Source organism: Passer domesticus, chromosome 14 (assembly GCF_036417665.1).
Source record: "Passer domesticus isolate bPasDom1 chromosome 14, bPasDom1.hap1, whole genome shotgun sequence".
Taxonomy (NCBI): domain Eukaryota; kingdom Metazoa; phylum Chordata; class Aves; order Passeriformes; family Passeridae; genus Passer; species Passer domesticus.
The window spans coordinates 15902942-15914945 of NC_087487.1; the positions used below are offsets into that span (position 1 = coordinate 15902942).

Sequence of the window (12004 nt, forward strand, 5' to 3'; positions counted from 1 at the left end):
AGCTTATTGCCTTTTTTCCCCCTTCGCTTTTTCTTTTTTTTTTTCTTTTTTCACCCGTCCTCCTTTTATTTCCCTCCTTTTTAACATAATCAGTGGAGCTGGGAGCGTGTGTTTGTCTCTGTTTTGGGAGTGTTTGCCTGCTTATTGCTGGTGGAAGCTCCCAGACTCGATCAAACCCGGATCAATGCCTAATTTCTCGGCATCACCCTTTCCCTTCTCCCCCCTACTTTCACGTATATTTTTTTCCTTCAGCCCCAAAATATCGAACATAGTGTATTTGGTATCAAAACCCGTCGAGTTTCGAAGTCCAAGATGAATAATAAAAGGGGGGGAAATTGTCCCTGAATTATCTGCGTGTCGCTTCATAAATGCTTGCGAGCGGCTCTCAGGAGCCACAGCACCTCGCAGAGATGCTGCCTACCTCTGCTGAAATTTCTCTCTCCTTTTTCTTAGCCTTTGCTTTGAACCCTACCCAATACCCTGCATGGTTATAAAAGGAATGAACTCAGAAAGAAGCACCATTCATTGTTGGATTCAAGCACTGTCAAAAAAAAAAAAAAATTACTGAAATGCAGCCACATAGCGCCCTTAAGATTATTTCCCTTTCCTAGAAAGTAGCTCCTAACCTCAGATTTCTCCCCCCTCCCCCTTCTTCCCTGGTTTTATTCCCCCCCTCTCCCCCCACGCACACACACCCTTGACCACATCTTTCTCCGATTCGCCTTAGAAAAAAAAATTGCATGTGCTGATGTGATGGAGCCCTTTAAACAACGGGCATGTGAGAGCTGTATTCACTCTGAAACATTACCCCTATTTTCTGAATTTCCTTCCTTTCAAATAGCTGCTCGTATCTTTCTATCCTGGATCCCTGATTTAAACATCCTCAGTTCTGGGAGCTTGTTAGATACATCTACATTTTAATTTAATTTAATTTCGGTATTGTACTTAAAACAACAATAAATAAACCCGAGAACTTGTGTTTTCCTTTGCAGAGAGTTTTTTATTCTTCTCTAGAAATTTCATTGAGATGTCTCTGTACTTTGTTTGTCAGTTATCTTTGTTCCTTTTAAATAAAGGGCTTTTAAATGGACTTATTGCTCCCAGCGTGGGTTCTTCTCTCTAAATGTTAGAAAATTGTGCCATCTACCCGCTATTCTAAGTACTGTCACACTCGGAGACCTCCAAGGACCTTCCAGCCCCAACTTCAATACAACTGTGTCAAAGGGTGCCTAGTAGCGAGAGGAGAAAGGTTTGCGTGGATTTTACAGATTTCCAGCCTGAATCGCTCTCTGAAGCGCCAAAATGATCTGCAAAGATGCAGTTGGCTTCCTTTGATGGCTGGCGCTCCGGCCCCAGCTCCAACCCAAGCCTTTGCAGGAACTAATGAAGCCTCCCTGCCTTTAGCTACATCGCACTTTCTCTCCAGTGCATAGTTTTCCTGCTAATTTTAGACACGAAAAGTGTGGGTGTGCAGGGAAAGGGGGGAGGGGGCAGTCAGTCTTCTGTCGTGATTTTTTTTTTCTTTAAGAGAAATAGTCAGATATTTATAGCCATGGCCTCTAATGCTGAAAATATAGTGTCGTTAATTGAAAAACAAAAGTTCGCTTGCTGAGGTTGGTTCTGGCTGATTAGCTGGGGATGCTGCTGGCTGTGTTTCCAAGGGCGGGATGAGCAAAACAGAAATGTATATAAACTTTACAGGCCTTTTTATCTCCACCCCAATACTTTGCACAGTAACCCAGTTCTACCTCATTAGCCCAACTGGAACATTAGTGCTCAGGTTTAAAATTAGATTTCAAAACCTTTCTTGCTCGTGGGTAAGTAGAAATAGTTGGGAAGGTGTCTTAAATTTTTTTCTTTCTTTTCCCACTAAAACTTAAAATCAGGAGTGCCTTCTAAGTCAGTTTAAATGGATTGATTACCAATTTCCAGCTTTCTGTAATGGTGTAGTTACATGTCTTCGAAATTATTTTCTGGACCTCTTATAGGAGTTTCAGGAGAGAATTGAGGGTGTTGGACGAGTATTTACGTGCGGGGAAAAAACAGTGATACGCTTTATGACTTTTATGACTTGTTTCACACCGTTCGAGAAATGGAGTTTTAAGCAATGTACAATTAAAACTATATTGCTCTTTGGACAAATTCCAAGAAACTTCAGAATCAATTAGTTTAGATCCTTGAATACTTGTTGCTAATACGTGTATAAATATAAATATACATATGATATCAAAGAACAAGAACGACTTGCCAAGGACAGCTCTGCTCCAGATGTAATTTTTATGTCCCTGCCATATAGCTGCACAGAATCGCTTCTCCGATTTCTCATTTTTCATTCATTCCTGTCGGAATATCCAGGCACCACAGAATCATTTTTCTCTCCCTTTTTTCAACCCCCCTCCACCGTCCAATCCCCTCTTTCGTGCCCTTTCGAGCTTTCCGGGAAGTTTCGCGATTTGTTTTTGTTTGTTAGTTTGTTTGTTTGTTTTTCCGTTTGATACTTCCCAGTGTCTTTTTAACCATTCCCGTGATGATTTCTATTGGCCAGGTACTAGGGTTAAAACTTTATTCTTCGCTACCCACAAACTCCCGCCCCGCAGGCGAAGCCACATTCAGCCACTCCTAATTCCCAGGTTTAAAGATAATCCTAATTTTGAAAGCGGCTTCACCAGCCGCTCTCTTCCCTTGATCACAAACTGTTTAGTCATCTTAAGTGCGATTTTCCACCATTCCCCAATATTTTTTTTCCTTGCCCCAGAGCCTTTTTCAGATCACATTTTGCCTGAGCTTGGCGGTGGGAGCGGGGCTGTTCCCCACCCGCTGCAGGGCTCTGGCTTTGGGGCCGCAGGGGCTGGGGCTCAGCTCCGGGCATCCCAAACCATCCCAAACCACCCCAGCGCCTTCCGTCTCTTCCTTGGAGATCATTGTCCGTCCCTATTCTTTGCAACGTTTGTTTTTCTGGACAAGAAAGTCGTCCCCCGCTGCAGATGTAATGGATTCCACTCGCAGGTTTTCCTTCCTGCAGAATCTAATCTCAGCCAACAAGTTTCTGCCCTAACTCCTGCATCGTTATTAGTGAACGACCCCTGGAAATTAGCTGTACAGTGACCTCAAATTTCATCCTCTCGGCAGACAGTTTCACTTAGCCTTACAAAGAAGCTAAAAAAAAAAAATTTAGCTCACTAAAGTAAATAAAAATAACAACAACAACAATAATAATAAACTCTGACAGAAGCATATGCAAAATATCTTGAGGATAAAGCCTTAAATGAGACATTGACATCCAGACTAGTTTTTTTTTTTTTCATTGACACTGCATGAGGCTCAAAGGAGCAGTGAGAGGAAGGGCTGCCATCCAGCAAAGTTTGCTGGACTTTATTCAGATAAAACTCGATCTTCCCCTCGCTGAAGCCAATGGCGAACTTGTACAATAGGAGGCAGGTCAGAGCACATCACACTGCCCATATTGTCTTCTGAAACATGGGAAGAACCCTGCCACCTTCCTCAGCTGCCTTTTTAAAAAAAATATTTTTATTCTGTTCCACTCCTGATAGACACCCCCTCCCCGCTCGTGTTTTGTGTTTCCTAGTCCCTTTATAGGAGGATGATTCATTTTACACTGTCACTATTTTCAATTTTGTGGGTTTACTGATGTCTTACTAAAGGGAAAAAAAAAAAAAAGTACACTTTTCCTACCCCAAAGGTCTCATTAGCCTCCGCTGGCTGCTTTTTAGACAGCAGCTCAGTCTCTCACCTCCAGCTGAATTTGTCCAACCCCTTCATCTCCTCATGTTTTATTTCGAGGTCTCACTGAAAAAAAACCCAAAACATTAAATCCCCAAAAGGTCAGCTTCTCCCGGCTCTAATATCCCCGCAAGCATCCGTGCTCCGCTCGGACGCCGCTGCGGGGATGCGGCAGCCCCGGGGAGCGGCTCGGGCTGCGGGGTCCGCAGCATCCCCCGGGACAGCCCCGGCCGCAGCCCCAGCGCTGCTCCGAGCACCTTCCGCTCTCCAGCTCCTCGCACGCTCTGGCCAGACCTTAATGTTGTTGTTGTTACTATTATTATTATTATTATTATTATTATTATTATTATTATTATTATTACAACTGATATTCAAATGGGTGCCTGTTTGTCCCCGCCACCAGCGTGTTTCAGAGCGATTATCTCATATCTTTCCTGCAGCAGTAAGCTATCCTTCAGCCCCGGGTCAGGCATTGATCTCTCTGCAATGTAACAAACGGCCGGGTTAATTTTCCCTCATTACCATTTCCATAGCTCAGGCTCCACACACAGGACGGAGCCCTCCAGCCCGCAGCCGCTGTGTGCGGCTCGGGGCGCGCACACGGACGCACAGCCGGACAGACGGACGCGGGGACATGTGTGGGGACAGCACCCCGAGCCCGCTCGAGCACCCCCGGCAGCGCGGGGTGCCTTTCTCTCCCGTGTCACCTTGCCTGACCCCCCCTCTTTGTACGGATTCGGGGTTTTCTGTGGGGTTGTATTATTTTTTAAACGTTGTTCTGCTCGCTATAAATTAGAAGGAATTTTTTTTTGTTGTTCACCCCGTTTACTTCTTAATCTTTTTTTTTTTTTTTTTTTTTTTTTTTTTTTTTTTTTTTTTTTTCCATCGAGTCTTTTCATTCACTGGTTGCAAAAGAAAAGGGGGTTGGTCAACACCAAAATGGCAAAGTTCAGCTTGGAGGAAAAAAAAAAAACCAAAAAAGAAAAAAACTCCAGCTACCTACAAAGGGGCTCAGGGCTTTGTAATGGCAGAAAGAAACAAAAATGAAAAGAAAATTGCAGTTGAGGCTAAAGTGTGAGAGTGTGTTTGTGTGTATGTATATCTGTGTGTATTTTTAAAGGTTTCTTTGAACTGCCTTTGTGCTGACTAGGCAAAGCTCCTTGCCAATGCTAGTCACGGTTTAAGGAACTTTGAGTTAACCTCTTATATCGAATGAATCTTTTCATTTGGAAACCAATAAATCTCAATCTCTAGCCACCTTTTGTAGAACAGGCTGGGGCTTACCAAGGCGAGGCTGAAGCTTATAATAAAGAAGAGATAAAGTTTGCCAAAGTTTGGGTTGTTTTTTTTTTTTTTCTTTTTTTTTCCTTTTTTTTTTTTTAACCTTCCCCTCCTTCTTCTTCCTCTTCTTCTCTTGTAAATAAAAGTTTTGGAGATGGCAGCATTTGGAAGCAATCCGGAGAAGGACTTGGATCTATGCATTGTTTCACAGTAAGCCTATTTACTTAAATAGAGTCTTCAGGGATTGAAACACGAAAATGATTTATAGTTTTCCAACAAGTCATTATTTTGGTCAGTTGTTGAGGGTGGGGTTGTGGAAAAGGAGGGGGGTCCATACAGTCTAATAATCAATGTGTGTCTATGGAAAGTGAAAAGGGAGGGGTGGGGAGGGGAGGGTTCTGTAGATAAGTAGGGTTAACACTATAAACATTGCAGACAATTGAGTTTTCCCATCTGAGCGGGAGTTGGGGAGAAAAGGGGTCTTCACATTTATCAGGCATGGAAGAGGGGGAGTGTGGGTGAACGAGAGAGAGGCAGAAAAATCCATTTCTCAAATCACTCCGGACTCACTCCTTCGGTTTCTGCCTTGCACTTTTGCATTTTGGGGATCATTTCTTTGAAGTACTTTGAAACCCAGCGTTTCATCTAATCTTTGGACGGGAGACGTGACCACGAGAATCAATGTTTTGATTTATTTTTTCAGTATTTATCTCCTGTCCAGTCTCCCTCGCTCGCTCGCCTGATTATTCCATATTTATACTTGTGTATACATAATGTACAGATTATATATATAATGCCCCCGTAGACATCTTTTAAAAAATCATTTGCAATTTCTCTTCCACGGAGGCGCAGTTCACTTCTCAACCCCTCTCTTTATCCTGTTTTATTTCAAGACGCTGTCTTCTTGCCGTCTCCAAATTGTTCCCATCCAGGAGTTATTAATTACTCTTACAAGGCGGGAGATTCTTAACTAATAACAAAGTTGTAAATTACCACCTTCCCTCAAATATTTCTCATTTGTCAACCCTGATTGATTTGATTAATATTCCACCGGCTGAGATCATTTCAAGTTGCACTATATAATCAGCAGCACCAGGCTGCTCAGCAGAGCTTCTGCTTGCGGAGAAGGATTTTCTCCAGCCCTTGAGCTGAAGTGTATTTTGCACTTGCTCCAGAGGAGGTATAAACGTGAACCTATCGCTCAAAGGACTTTAAGGTGCAGAGGCTGAATAAGGTGTCGGGAAATTAAATGAGCAAAGCGTGTCTGTTTGGTTAAAAAAAAAATTAAAAAAAAATTAAAAAAAAATAAAAAAAAAACAGTAAAGAAAAAGAAACGAATGATAAACCCTCATGTAAGCCTGGAAGAAAAAGAAGACAGGGGTTTCAGCCCTGCTTGCGGGGCTGGTTCAGCCCTCGCCTGAACTCTCCCACACTCCCTCCTCGCCTTGCATCCAGACTGTCACATCGCCTGGAATAAACACCCAGCACTCTGGTTTGTGCTTTGCTTGTGGCCTCGGACGTAGAGAAATAATACCAATAGCGCTTAAATTAACCCCCCCATCCCTTGAAGTGCCAGACAATAAACTTGGCTGCAGCCCCTCTCGCGAGTGGGACTGGGATTCTGGTTCGAAACCATCATATTGACTTAATTACGTGGCTGTAAATAACGGCCCAGAGATCATCTTTCTCTGCTTTTAAGGGGGGAAAAAAGGAAAAAGGTCATCTGGGTGAGCTTTCTGCCCTGTGCCAGAGCGGAACCTCCGCGCACCGCCGCGCATATGCGCAGCCCGCGCCTAAAGAGCAGGATGTGGGAAATAAGGTGGAAATCGCTAAATAGAAGCGACCCCTGCGTGCCTGAGCCGGGGCAGCAGATCCCGCTGCTGTCCTTGCGACCCAGCGACACCCGCTCCCTCCGCCAGCACTTCAGTTTTAATCTTAATTATATTAAGTGAAGTAGCGGGCTGGCCGTGGGGTTGGACGTGACGGCTGCCTGCTAAAGCATCGATCGCGACTATCGCCTTTCTGTCGCTGTTCACAGCCCACCCTGTCTGCGGCCGGGGAGGTGGTGGGCTTTTTTTGCTTTTTTCCTTCCCCCCCCCACCACCAGCCCCTTCTTGTTGTTGTTGTTGTTGTGGTTTTCGTGCGAGTGTAAATGTAAAAATGAGAGACACGAGTGAAATAACATTCCGCCCAGTCACCTGCAATTCAATATGCACACAAGAGACGCCGATGTATATGAGACGATTTTAATTATGATTAGAAGACACACTCTGAGCAAGAAAATAGATTTGGAGGGAGGGGAGGGGGGGGAAAAAGGGGAGCTGGAGGAGCATTAATGAAATCTTTCCCCGCGATACTAAAAGAAACAAGTGGTTGATACAACGGAGGTGATTTGTCACCCAACTGCAAAGGGGGGTGGGCGATGGGATCTGAGCATCATTCCTTTCCTCTCTCCCCCCCCCCCCATCTTTTGAAGCACATGATATGCCATGATGCCTCGCAGGCAGAGCTCGCACCACGCCTTTGCCGGGCTCTCCCAGCCGGGCGCAGCCGGAGCCGGAGCCCCCCCTGCCCGCCGCCCCCCGCCGCCCCCGGCTCACCGGCACGGAGCTGCCGCCAGCCCCGGCTCCGAGCAGCGCCGTGCTCAGGCCTGAAGGAGATTGTGTTTGTGCACACGAAACCTTTTGTCTGGGCCCGCGGATCGCCGGCCTTTCCGCAGACAGCCGGGAACAGTTCAGGGTCACCGGCAATTTCCAGCCCCGGTGCCGGCGGGCTGGGGGGGGACACGGGCAGAAGGTGACCCTGGCCGGGCTCCTCCCGGGCTGTTGTCGCCTTGGGAGCCGGAGCGGAGGCGGTGGAGGTGCGGGGCGGCCAGGGGAGTGGACAGGACCTCTTCTCCCCCCGGCTGTGCCCTGCCAGCCCCGCCGCCCCGGCGCGCCCCCCGCGCAGCCCCCGCCCGCCCCGCGCCGCTGCTGTGCGAGAGCCGGCTATTTTTCTCAGGATGTGACTTCCAAGTGGCATATTCTGTGGGAGTGTGAATCTGTTCTCGTTATGTTTGTCCCCTTCGGTATTTCTACAGGCTCTTTTATTTTTTCCTTTCTTTCCATTTTTTTTCTCCCTATCTCTCTCTTTTTTTTTTTTTTTCGGTATAAATTAACTCCGACTGAAACCACCAGATTGTTCCGAGGAGACTACCTCCCTAATGACTTCATCTCCAAAAGTTGACTGACACTCTAGCGAACTGCCAACACCTGTTTCCCAGCACCCAGACTCCAGAACCCACCAGACCTCGTAAATTTAGCTTCTCCCTTCTCCCCCCCACCCTCCCTTAATAGATGACGTGAATATCTGAAGGGAAGGGGGAGGGGGAGATGGAAGTAGGTCACATTTGAAACTTTTTATTTTTCATCTCTTCTGAGCGAAATCCGGAGATAAAAGGGCCGGACAGCTCCTGCCGCTGCCCGTCCCGGCGGGGTGCCCGGGGCTGGTGGCAGCCGTGGGGTCGGGGTCGGGCTCCAGGGCTGGCAGCTGCCCGCGGGTCCTGCTTAGGAGGGGTTTAGGGGCAAAGCTCCTGCCTGCCCGGCAGATCTCAGGGGCTGGAGCCGTGACCCGAGCCCTTTCCTCGCCTCTGCCTTTTCCCGAGGATGCTGCAGGTCTCGGGCTCTTTGGTCCCACCTGGCCCCGCAGGTCCCTGATCCGGCCTCGCTGCAGGGGTGATGCCAAGCTGGGCCGAGGGGACAGGGATGGCACGGGACAACGAGTCACTCCGGGGAGAGGGACAGAGCGGAGCGGCTGCCCCTGGGGGCAGGAGGAGCAGGACGGCGGCCAGCATCGCCCCCGAGCCTGCGGGAGGGATGGAGATGGCTCCAGCCCGTGGTGGCCGGGGCAGAGGAGGTGGCAGCGGTCCCCAAGACAGGGTCCCGAGCTGTCTGGGCACTGCCCGGCTCCCCGGGACGCCCGTCGTTCCCTGCACGGGTTTCAGAGGTTCATTCTGAGGAGAAAAATTTTAAAAAATAGAAAAAAAAGAAAGAAAGAAAAACAAGAGAAATTAAAAAGAAAACTATTTTATCAAATAGGGGAAATCTTTTCCAGCTGCAGCCTTGCTGGGGAGGCTGCGGGGAGCAGGGACCATGAGGCCGGAACGGGCGCCCCGAGCCCCGCGGGTCCGCAGCCCCAGCTCCGAACCCCCCTGTCCCTGCTCACCGCGCAGGAGGGCTGCGCACGGTGCCCTGCTCGGCTCACATCCCTCCCACAAACCTCCCACCCTGCCCCGGAGAGCCTTGGCCGCCGGGCCTAGAGCCCAGCACGGGAGGAGGGCGAGGAAAGCCCCGCAGCGCCGGGTGGCATCTCGGCAGGGCGCTCCTTAATCCCGACATCTCCCCTTCCCATCCCTCTCCTCATCTCCCCAGGGGCCCTGAGAGGAGCCGGCCCGCACCCGGAGCAGCCGGGACAGAGGTTTTGCATACCCTGGGCAGAGGGGAGAGATTTTGGGGGGCAGCGGTAGGGTGACTTTGAAGCGGTCTCACCCCGAGCGGAAATCCCCAGCTCTTGGAGCATCCCGCCCCCCACACGGATACAAAGTTGGAAGTTGTCTTCTCTTGAAAAGAACCTCCTGAAATTAATAGGCTGCAAACATAATTAATAGGTGGAATATGCAAAACGTTTGCGGTGTTTAAAAGGCTCATGGCAGGTCCGCGTGTCTGTGCGAGATACTGAGATGTCGCAAGGGCTGGTTATTAATGGGCAGGTTTTACGTAGTTTAAGAAGAGGGGAAAAAAAAGAAAAGAAAAGAAACCAGGTTTTCTTTTTCTCACTTCTCGCTCTCCCTCTCTCTAATCCAGGAATCATTAGCAACCCCCTCTGGCTACATGTTTTGCATCAGTGAAACATTATGACATAGTTGTAATACAAACTCCGCTGACTTGCTCTGCATCTTGTGGTAGGAAGTGCAATAGCAATAAAAGCATTTTTTAGAAAAGACTCAGGGCATTAAGTTGTCTACCTGAAACAATCTTTTCTTAAAAAAAAAAAAAAAAAAAAAAGAAAAAAAAGAAAAGGATAGAAAAAAAGGGGAAAAAAACCACCAAAAAAACCCCCATAAAGCAAACCAAAAAAAGAAAAAAAAAAAAAGAAGGTGATGTTAGGACGGGCAACTTCTCAGCCTGGGGGATCCGCTGTCCGCACTGGACAGGGGGAATTTCTTCCCAATCTTTTCATCTTCCTGTTTTGTTGGGTTTTCCCCCCCCCTTTTCCATAATTCTGAGTGTTTTTCATAATTTCTGAGTGTTGCTGCATCCCCCGCGCTGCCTCTTCGCATCCCCGGGCTCTTAACAAACCCCGACCGGGGACATTATCTCCCCGCAATATTAATTGTCAAAAGCAGCCTTTGCTCAATTATCTCTCTTCCACCTGTCGCAGCTGTTGGGTTATATTGTTCCCGGTTGAAATTCTCGCTGGAATTAAAAAATAGAGCGATTTTTCCTCTTCTTTTCTGCTTTCTTTGAAAGAATCCAATTGTGCTGGGGCCGGCCGGGGCCCCGCCGCCCCGCACCTCTCTATTTTCTCCATTACTCATTAACTAATATTCGCTACTTTCTGGTAAAGTCAAATGGCTCTTAATAGCTCTTTACATTCTCGGAATAACATGTGGATGCTCTTGATCAATACTTAATAGCACGTTTCATGCTAAACAACTGCCATGTGTGCTGGTGGGCAGGAGTTCCCTGCAAACGGGAGGGCCAAGAGGACCCGGGGACGTCTGCCCTCCGTTGTCACCCAAAGCCACTAAAAGCTTGGGAGATGGGGACTTTCCTTTCTTTCCTTTCCTTCCTGCCACTGCCGCTGCTCCCTTCTCAGAGGGGCCGAAAAGGGATCCCCCCAAATCCGCCTCCCCGCGCAGCACCTGCCTGCGAGCCGGCCCGCGGAGAGATCCGCGGGGTGCTTTGAAACGCGCATGTGACACTGCCCCTATTGTGAGCCTGCAGGGGCCTTCCTCTTTTTTTTTTTTTTTTTCCTTTTCTTTTTCTTTTTAATAATTTCCCAAATGAGTCCTCCAAGTGCTGAAACTACTTCGAGACTTTACGTTTTCATCATCTTCTTTACATTGCATTATTCACTGCTTCCTTTTCCATTATTATTATGATTATTCCCTTAAGCGACGTGGGAATTTCGAACTATATCAGCTAATGCTGGTGTTTGGGGGTTTTTACCATTTAATTTTTTTTTTCCTGGGGAAAACAAACAGATTAAAAATTGTTAAATTATCTTGAGAAATAGCAGTGGTACGTGCTCCATAAGGAAATTACTCTGCCTTCTAAGTATCATTTTGATTCGAACAAAGTAGTTAATAGTAGTTAATGCCTTTTTTTTTTTTTTTTTTTTTTTTTGGGGAGTTCAGAATTTGCTGCCTGAACTCCCGGGCCACAGCGGGCAGAGAGAGCCCCTTCAATTTCCCTCTTTTTAACCCAATGTCCAATCCTATCCCAGCAGCTTGTGCTCCGGGACACTTCCGAGCTCGGTCTCCCTGCGAGGTCAGGCACCACCGTGCAGCAGGGAGGGGGAAAAAAAAAAAAAAAATTGCGGAGAACGCCAGAAAACCCTTTCTGTTCTATTTGAGACCTGGCGGCGGGGGTCCCGCGGGGCTGTGCCCTCGGGGTTGTCCCCTCGGGGTTGTCCTCTCACTGCTGTCCCCTCGGAGTTGTTCCCTCGCTGCTGTCCCCTTGCTGCTGTCCCCCCGGTGCTGTCCCCTTGGTTCCCCCTGTGCTGTCCCCCCTCTGCTGTCCCCTCGGTCCCCCCGCTGCTGTCCCCTTGTGCTGTCCCCCGGTGCTGTCCCCTCGCTGCTGTCCCCTCGGTTACCCCGGTGCTGTCCCCTCGGGGTTCTCCCCTCGCTGTTTTTCCCCTCGCTGCTGTCCCCCCGCTGTTGTCCCCTCGGTCCCCCCGCTGCTGTCCTCCTGTGCTGTCCCCTCGCTGCTGTCCCCTCGGT

The 12004-nt window shown here is 48.2% G+C and overlaps 1 long non-coding RNA gene across 1 annotated transcript in view; it reads left to right on the forward strand.

Moving 5' to 3' along the window:
* Positions 1–5167: 5167 nt before the first annotated feature.
* The window catches only part of LOC135280706 (uncharacterized), a 30481-nt gene continuing 23644 nt past the window's right edge, over positions 5168–12004 (forward strand). Inside the window, exon 1 of the long non-coding RNA XR_010347562.1 lies at positions 5168–5232. This is a non-coding gene — a long non-coding RNA (uncharacterized LOC135280706). The remainder of the gene's footprint in view (positions 5233–12004) is intronic.